Below are 9,948 nucleotides of genomic sequence, written 5' to 3'. Positions count from 1 at the left end.
TGAAGTGGACCGGGTAGGAGCATAAAAATATTCGGATTCCGAAAATGTAACATCCATAGTCATATACATATGGCGGGTTCCAGGATGATAACATTTATATCCTTTTTGTTGAGTGGAAAAACCCACAAAGACACACCGAAGTGCACACGGATCAAGCTTACTACGATGAATTTTTTGGATATGAACACACGCCACAAAACCAAACACACGAGGGGTGAGAGTATTTGTGGACACCACATGGGCAGGTTTACTGAGCACCTGAAGTGGTGTTTGAAATCCCACAATCCTTGATGGCATACGATTTATGATATAGACAGCATAAGTGACAGTTTCAGGCCAAAACCGCTTAGGAATGGAGGCGCCTATGATTAATGCACGAGCAATTTCCAAGATATGACAAATTTTCCTCTCAGTAATCCTATTTTGTTGTGGAGTGTGAGGGCACGTCGCTTCATGGAGAATCCCATGAGCATAGAGAAACTGAGACAACTCAAAAGTAATATATTCACCTCCATTATCAGAGCGGAAAACTTTAATAATAGAGGAATATTGTGTCTTAATCATCTGAGAGAAAAATTGAAACACCATAGCAACATCAATCTTATTTTTAATCACATATAACCAAGTCATACGAGTGCAATCATCAACGAATATAACAAATCATTTAACTCCAAAATTCGTACTTACAGGAGATGGACCCCAAACATCAGAATGCACGAGATCAAACAGAAACAAACTTTTATTCATACTTGGAGGAAACGAAACATGATGGCTTTTAGCAAGAATACATACTTCACAATGTAAGTCCGATTCATTTATTTCATGAAATAAACTAGGCAACATACGCCTTAAATAACCAAAAGAGGCATGGCCCAAACAGCGATGCAACATCCATACTTCTTTCAAATTACTAGCAATCGATGTCCGAACCGCAGCAACTCTTCCCATAATGACATCATCCACATAATACAACCTCTTTCTCTTAGTGCCACGCCCAATTATCTCCTTAGTTTGAATATCCTAAAGCAGACAAAAAATGGATACATTAATACAACACAATCCAATTGTTCCGTAACTTGCGGTATAGATAGTAGATGATGAGATAAGAGCGGAACAAATAAGCAGTGATGCAAAAAAAGAGATTGTAAGATCCCACATCGCCCGAGGGATAGGAGGTGATGTGCCTTATATGTATATGGCCACCTCCTTATAGTAAGACGCGTTTTGGGTGGATGCCCAAAAACAAATCCGTGAGGGTGTGGCCTAAAGCGGACAATATTTTACTATGCAAACTAGGATGTGACAATTTGGTATTAGAGCCACTCCCCGACTGAAATTATGCCGATGACGGTGTCGAGCCCCTAATGGGGGTGGATTGTAAGATCCCATATCCCCCGTGGAAGATGAGGTGATGTGCCTTATATGTACATGTCCACCTCTCTATAGTAAGACATGTTTTGGGGGGAATCCCAAGAACAAATCCTTGAGGGCGTGGCTCAAAACAGACAATATCTTAATATGCAGACTATGATGTGACAATTTGGTATTAGAGCCACTCCCCAGTCGGAAGTATGTCGACGAGGGCGTCGAGCTTATAAGAAGGGTGGATTGTAAGATCCCACATCGCCCGGGGGAGAGAGGGTGATGTGCCTTATATGTACATGCCCACCTCCCTATAGTAAGACGCGTTTTGGGTGGAAGCCCAAGAACAAATCCGTGAAGGCATGGCCCAAAGCGGACAATATCTTACTATGTGGACTGGGATGTGACAGAGATGGCGTAAGACATACGGTGCCTGCTCCAATAACAGAAGCAGTAGTACCATTAGCAGTCTTCATATATGTTCTACGAGGCGTTACCATATACTGAAACAAATTCTTATCATATGTCATATGATCCGTTGCACCAGAGTCTAGAATCCAACTTGTATGATGAGCAGTGTCGGAGGCTAAGAGAACATGTCCTACAATACCTATATTTGAAGAGGGTTCAGCAAGAGTAGTACGAGTCAACAAAGATTAGTTTGGTTCACCAGATTGCACCTCGGCTTGTTTATTGTTGCTCGGTGTGGCAGCAGCTAAGGATGCATATCCGCCACTAAAGCTATTGTTCCCACATTCTTTTGCACACAACCATTTCTTTGACTCCGGAAACCATTCGGGTACTCCATGCTTTGCAAAGCATATATCTTCGGTATGGCGGGTTTGACCGCAGAAAGTACACTTCAAATTATGACGGGAATTCAAAGATAAGTTTGACAAACCACCGAAATGAAAACTGGCAAGAGGCCATGACACCATAGCCGCTACAGGTCCCCCTCCTTAGCTGCCAACAGGACTACCACCCATCATAGAGAACACCTCATTGACAGACGGTAGAGGTTGGGTTCGTAAGATATCACTACGAACCTTATCAAAGACATCATCCAAACCTGCTAGGAAGGTATACACTCGGTCCAGTTGGACCTCATTTCGTATAGTCTTCAAATATTGGGCTCACTCTATCTTAATTGGCCTTCGTTAATCCAACTTCTGCCACAAGAATTTGAGATCAACATAGTACACCAACTGGACGCCCTTCTTGACGAAGTCGAAATGACTTAACCTTCAACTCATAAATTTGAGAGATATCAGAGCCATCATAGTACGTTCAAGCAACCTTTTCCCACACTTCTTTGGCAATACGAAGGTGAATGAAAAAACTCATGATAATCAACCATAATTTCATAATTGCATTCCCAGTCTCCCATGTCTCAAACTCGGTATTATCTTCACTGGGTTCCTTAATGCTCCTTGTCATGAAACCCTTCTTACCACGTCATGCGATATGCATCTCCAATGCTTTGGACCAAATAGGATAGTTTGATCCATTAAGTTTCACCACACTCGGCACTGCTGAGGCATAATTCTGGATTACCACAGAGTTCAGAACATAATTGTTAGTTGGACCACCAACACCAACTCCAGGCTTCTGCCCCGAGCTCCCATCTTCTTAATGTGTTACGCATAAAAACGCAACACGTCTAACAAACCTTACAACCGCTTCCTTCACTGCAACACAACTACAAGGGCACGGCAAGAGCATCATCATAAATATACACGACAAGAGAAAAAAACACAGCCCTTGCAGAATCACAGCAGTAGCAGCATGATGGAAATTTTTTAGAAGGCTAAATAGCCAAAATGGTCCATGAGATTTGCATAACTCATCACTTTGGTCCCTAACATTTCAAATCGATAAAAGTAGTCCATGAAATTGTCCACCATCCATCATTTTGGTCCTTCCGTTAAAAACTCCATTAAGTGTCCCGGGGCTCTTGGCCGGAAGTTTGGGCAATTTTCAAAGCTTCGTAACTCAATCGTTTCTTAACCAAAATTGACCCATAATTTATCAAAATGAACATAGGAAAGTGTAGAATAAGACTATACCTATTTGGAAGCCCAATGGCTACCGGAGATGGCTATAAAATAGTCTCAAAGTTGACTGATCCGAGAGAAAACTGGAAAACTCGCCGGAAACTGGGTAAACTTTAAACGTTCATAACGTCTTCAATTCTCAATGAAATCAAGTGATTCAAAAATGAAAATCATAATTCTCAATGAGATGAAGAGAATGGTATCTTTTTAGATGGAAAATTGTCTTGGGTTGGCCAGAAAACAGCTCGAAAGTGGTTAACTTGAGACCAAGACAGCCACTTTCGAGCCATGTTCCAGCCAAACCACTGAGAGTTAGCTATAAAAAAAAAGCTACAATTCTCTTCGTCTCGTCAAGAAGTATGATTTTTGTTTTTGAATCACTTGATTTCATTGAGTATTGAAGAAGTTATGAACATTTAAATTTACCCAGTTTCTGGCGAGTTATTCAGTTTTCCTTCGGACCAGTCAACTTTGAGGTTATTTTCCGGCTATCTCCGGCATCCGTTGGGCTTCCAAATAGGTATAATCTTATTCTACACTTTTTCATCTTCATTTTGATATATTATGGGTCGAATTTGGTTAAGAAACGATTGAGTTACGAAGCTTTGAAAACTGCCCAAACTTCCGGCCAATAGCTCTGGGACACTTAACGGAGTTTTTAATGGAATGACCAAAATGATGGATGGTGGACTATCTCAGGGATCACTTTTATTGATTTGAAATGTTAGGGACCAAAGTGATGAGTTATGCAAATCTCAGGAACTATTTTGGCTATTTAGCCTTATTAGAATTAGGGTTACGACACACCAGGCTCAGATGCCAAGTTGAATTATACGGCAATAATTATTCATCTATTATTTCACGAGTATATTATATATACATCCAGTCCTAATTACACAAGGAAACATAAAAGGACACAATCTCTAATCTTCCTAAAAGAAAACCCCTATAATATCTACATAATCTTTACATACTCTTTATGACTCACGCTAACTAAAACATCTTTAAGCTCTAGTTTTAAAATCCACTTACTCTTCAGGACAACACAGCCAAATTAATCCCTGGTTTAATTCTGGATTAGAGTAATACAATTTGCTCAACTCCAGGCTGCAGCAGATTAGACAAAAAAGCTTTCATGCATGGTAGGTATGTTATGATTCTGAAGATCAAGCTAGGAGGCTAGGAGCTTAGAGCGAGACAATTTGCTGGACTTGATTCCCTTTCATTTGGTAGTGGCCAAATGTCGTATTTCAAAGACTGTTTTTTGTTAATTGGGTTTGGTCAAGATTTGTGTAATTCTAAAACCCTAAAAAAATCAGAGAGTAAGGCTATAATACAGGATAATATTTCTTAGTTGTATTTGTGTTGGAGGGACAAGAGGTAAGGCTGGGCAAATGGGTCCTGGACCCGCGGGTCGGGGTGGGTAATACGGGTACGGGGCGGGTACGGGCCGGTTCTTAATTTTGTAAAAACAGATCGGGGCGAGGCGGGCCGGGTAATTGAAGTTTTCGATTCGGGCCGGTTCCAAAAGTATAGGAACCGCGAGTACCCGGACCGGCCCGTTTGTGTTACAATGGACGGACGAGATTTAAGATATCATATCTCCATCCAATCTCAACCGTCAGTTTCAACCCTAGCCAATTCCACCTCCTGAGTTCCAGAAACACCCTCAGTCTCTCGGATTCTCAAACTCTCCCTCGACTCCCTCTCCCTATCCCTTCCCTCGACTCTAACTCTCACTCTCACTCACAGTGCTCACCGTCGTCGGGACCAACACAACAGCACCACCAACTCCACCGTTGCGACCACCATCACTCACCTCATCACCACCGTCGAGCTTTAACTCTCAGACTTCACAGTGCTGTCGCGACCAACACAACGACACCACCTCCGCCGTCGCTACCACCATCAGGTGCTTCTGCTTAAATCTGCTTAATTTTTCAGCACTCTTCTTCGTGTTAGCCATAGCCTATAGGGGAATTTGATTGTTGAAAGTGCTTTCGCAGATGGGATAATTGTGCACAGTCAAATTGCTTTGGGTTTTTTTTTTTTTTTTTTTTTCAAAAAAAAAAAAATTGCTTCGGGTTTGGGCTTAACGCTTTACATGCACACTCACATTTTCATTTCTCAATTTTTCTTTCTATGCATGTAAATTGTAATGAACCTTTAGGTTTCTGGGTTTGTATGTATATGAATTGAACTTTTGGGTTTCTGGGTTTGTGTTTAACTGCATAGAAATTCTTGGATATTGTGTCTTTTTTTTTTTCTTTCTTTCATTTTCCGTTTTGGTGTTTTGGGTTATGTTCGTACATGAATGGTAAAAGTCCAAAAACTTCTTATGCATATTTCAATCATGGGAGTATAGATAATATATATTGATTATTTATGCATGTATTGAATTTCTGGGTTTTGTGTGATAGAAATGGATTCCTGGGAATTATCCTTTTAAAATTACATTTTGGTTGCTGTTTGTAACTTTTGCAGGTTTTGGGATTTCAACTTTTTCTTGCGTGTATCTGTCTTTATGACTGCTGATATATTGAATATTTTTCTATTTTCATAGATATATAGGAAGATAGGCGAGAAATATGGAGTGGAGTACTCAGAGGCTGAGATTTTAAACAGATACAAAAGAGCTTACGAGCAGCCTTGGGGAAGATCTCGTCTTAGGTCTCTTCCCATCTTCATTTTCACTGTTTCTATTTCCCCTTTGTATACTGGGGTACATATGGTTTTTGCTAATCCATTTGCTATCCTTTAAAGTGTAAATTTTACGTCTTTAGTTTTTTATTCGTTGGCATTTTATGGGATTTAAAATCTTTACATCAATTTTTTTCCTTTAATAGCTATTATTTGGCAAAGATGTGATGCTGCATGCAATCAACTCACTTCGTTTTTCATAATCGAGTAATTACTGGAAAAGATCTAACAATCTAATGGTCTTATGGCTCCTTATTGTATTTTGGGAAATATATTGACAGTCTCCTAAAGTTTATCATAGAGTTTTCCCCTGTCTAGCCATTATGTTTTCAATGGGGTTGGTCAAGTAGAAGTGAATCCTTTCTTTCTGTTTCTTTTCAGTGTCCCCCTTAATCTTCATGCAAATGTTTGTTTGTTTGTTCCTTTCTTCACAGTCAAATTTCCAGCATGTTTGTTGTTTATTTACTTTGTTCACTCTGTTCAGGTGGTTTTTAACAAGAAGAAGGAGTTCCAGTGGTAGAGGCTCTCTGTTTTCTTAAAAAGTAGGTGCAACTATGTATGTTAACTTGTATCTCTTAAAGTTAGTTTCCTATAGGAATGTGTAAACTGTAAACTGGAATCTGTGCAGCAAACATTTTTAAACAGCAAAAAAAAAAAGGATTTTTAAATAGCAAAACAAAAAAAAGGACCGTGTACCCAGACCGAACCGGCTCGTTTTAACCGGGCCGGGTAAGGTCCGGTTCCTATTTTCAGAATTGTAATGCCCGGCTTGGCCCGTGCCCAGCCCTAACAAGAGGTACTCCATCCGGAGGTTTGGTTTTTATATAATTGCTATGAGTGGAATGAAAGTAGGTTGTAAACTTGTAATAGTAGTTCGACTGGCCTAACCCTTCACCGCATTCCGTTGATTTTTACTTCTAGTTGTTCTGTTTGTACGGGTTTGTTTATTCTCCTTCAGTAATGTAATATCAACTTTACATCAAAAAACACAAAATTAAATTACAGAAAGTACGCAACATAAAACATGCTCCATTTAATTGATCACAATCCAAGTTGGTAACCGCATTGGTTCAGTTAGTAAAGTCGTGCTTGTGGTTAATTCCTTATCTAAGTTCGATTCCCGTTGCCAGCAGTTCTCGTTGGTGGATGATCTGTAAATTCTTACGTCAAGCTATATCCATGTCAGCTAGCATTTAAATGACGCGTAAGTCCTTCAGGCTTAAGGTTGTCTATATGTCGCCAATTTTCCCCGAAATTTTTAAAAATTAGAACATTGACTACGTACATGAATGCCTTCTTGATTTAATTTGATAAACAAAAACATAAAATACTATATATTAGGGTTGTCTCCTACTCGTAGGGTTCTATCTAAAATGTCTTCATTCTCAACTTGTGAAACAAGAAAATTTGAATGAGATCCCGATAATCGTTTGATATTTATGACTTTGATTACAAAACAACAAGGAAATAATTATAAATAAACCTTTTTAATTAAGAATAACCTAATTGTTTAGAGATCTGTAACTTTAATATTCTATGTGCCGACTGAGATAAAATCCAGTCATAGACTCGTATATATGGCGTGACACCTGGGGACTAAAAGAAGAAGAAGTAAGCACTAGTTTAACTAAGTAAGGACGTTTGAATATTGAGTAATTCATGTAGTATAAATATTAGGATTTATTTAGAATTACTTTTAAAATGGTTGAAAAAATATATTTGGTTAAAGTGTTTTTTAAAAGTACTTCCAATACTCTTTTAGGATTCACTTACATTTTAACTAAGGATTGGCTTCAAAGCGCTTTAAGTCATTTTAAAAGTACTTCCAAACAAGCTCTAGATTCTTGATCAGGTCTAATTCGATTTATATTATAAACCTATAGTAAACGACTACAAGTAATTAATCATGGACCATAATCAAGAGTAAAACCAATCAATAGCATTACCATGTTCGATTCTCTCTCTACCAATCTTGATAGTTAAGAAAAATAAAAATCAGTATGGCACAATTTTAAGATCGTCCAACGCAACCATTTTCTACTGTCTTTCATAAGTACTAATAAGGACACAAATATCACGAGGCCGTTACTTTTTTTGTAGTAGTAGTAGTAGTTTTTTACTTCTTATATTTCTTGTAGCTGTCTTCCCTTGTTAATATATCATGAGAAGTATTTTTACTTCTTATATTTCTTGTAGCTGTCTTCCCTTGTTAATATATCATGAGAAGTATAGTAATTGTTTTAGGATCTAACATGAGCATGCTTATAAGAGGTTTTTCGATTATTAAAAGAATTGGAAATAAGTTAAGAGGTTGTTACCCTAAAAACAAAGACATGCAATATCTAATAAGGCCAATGGAAAAAGCAAACACTGCTAACTTGTATTGGGTGTCCGCACATGAAGGATTAATTCACCTTAAAATGCATTTGAAAAATAATTAAAACTACAAGTTCAAATTGACACTAATCAATATTTAATCGTCATGCTAATTAACTTTAACTATAAGCCCAAACTATAAGTTCAAATTGACACTAATCAATATTTAATTGTCATGCTTATTATCCCATTAAACAATGCACTCAGTACTACAATCTGATGGTATTCCTCTTCATTTGTAAGTGAGAGGTCTTAGGTTCGAATCTCATGGATGGAAAATTCGATACAAACTTAGGTTGCTCATTGTGTGGCTTAGCCGAAATCTCTCTCCCTTAGTGTAAAAATATATTGTTGTACTCACAAAAAAAAACCAAACAAATACTATTATAAATCTTCAAGGATGGGCTTGTTTATTTGTTTTTTTTTTTTGTCAAACGATAAATTTTATTAGATTAAATGTTAGAATAGCCACCGATGGGGTTTGAATTTACGCCATCATACAATGATTCAACACCTTTTCACCTGTAGTAAAAGACCACTTGTGACTTGTTTATTTGTTCTTGCCGTAGACAATATTACCGGATAATTTGGTCTTCTTCAACATGCCAGCGGCCCAAGAAATCAATAATATAATTTTAAAATTTTTCTTTATTTTTTTCTCTCTTTTTTCTTTTAAATGAAGGGGTTTTTTATTGACAATGAGAGAATAAATATACTATATATTCATCTAAACTACATGGAGGAAATTTGAGTTTAAGCACGTAGCACACTGTTTTAGCCAACTTAGTTAAATTCATATCTAAAGAAAAAGCATAGAAACGTAGTAAATATAGAATTCAATCCCATATCTATAGTTCGTAGATAATTTCTAATCATTGTCGAGACACTTTTGCAATGAGAAATGATTTTCACGAACTCCTTATCTCCTTCTACGCATTTTGCTCATTTTCTTTGAATGTGATTTTAGTTGAATACATCAAACGAAAAAACGTAAATAAAAAGAAGCCTGTATAAAATCACTTCCTTTTTGCAATCCATGGCTAGACAATAGAACGTGGTGCTGCACATGGTTCGTTAGGACCTGAAAAGAGGGCCCAAACCGAAGGACCATAACATTTTAAGTCATTGGGTCCAGTTTGGTTGTACATTTTTAGACGGCCTGCATTGCATAAACTGCAGCATAATGATTGTTCCCTATTGAAATGGCCAGGCAAAAAAAGGAAGAGTTTTCCATCTTTGATAACAAATAGGAGATGTTTTGAATAAATGGATAAATGGTCATCATGATGATAGGATAATCGGATTATAATTTCAATAGTAAAACAATTCAGATTTAAACTTTGGTGATAAAATTTGTTAGCAATTAAACAGTTCATCACAAGGATTTGATTCTTAATTTTTTTTTTAAAACCATGGTAGATATATTCCGAAGATTCTATCACAGGCACTATTTATA

The sequence above is a fragment of the Malus sylvestris genome, chromosome 1, assembly GCF_916048215.2.
Source record: "Malus sylvestris chromosome 1, drMalSylv7.2, whole genome shotgun sequence".
Lineage (NCBI taxonomy): Eukaryota > Viridiplantae > Streptophyta > Magnoliopsida > Rosales > Rosaceae > Malus > Malus sylvestris.
Note: the sequence above shows the minus strand (reverse complement) of the source record.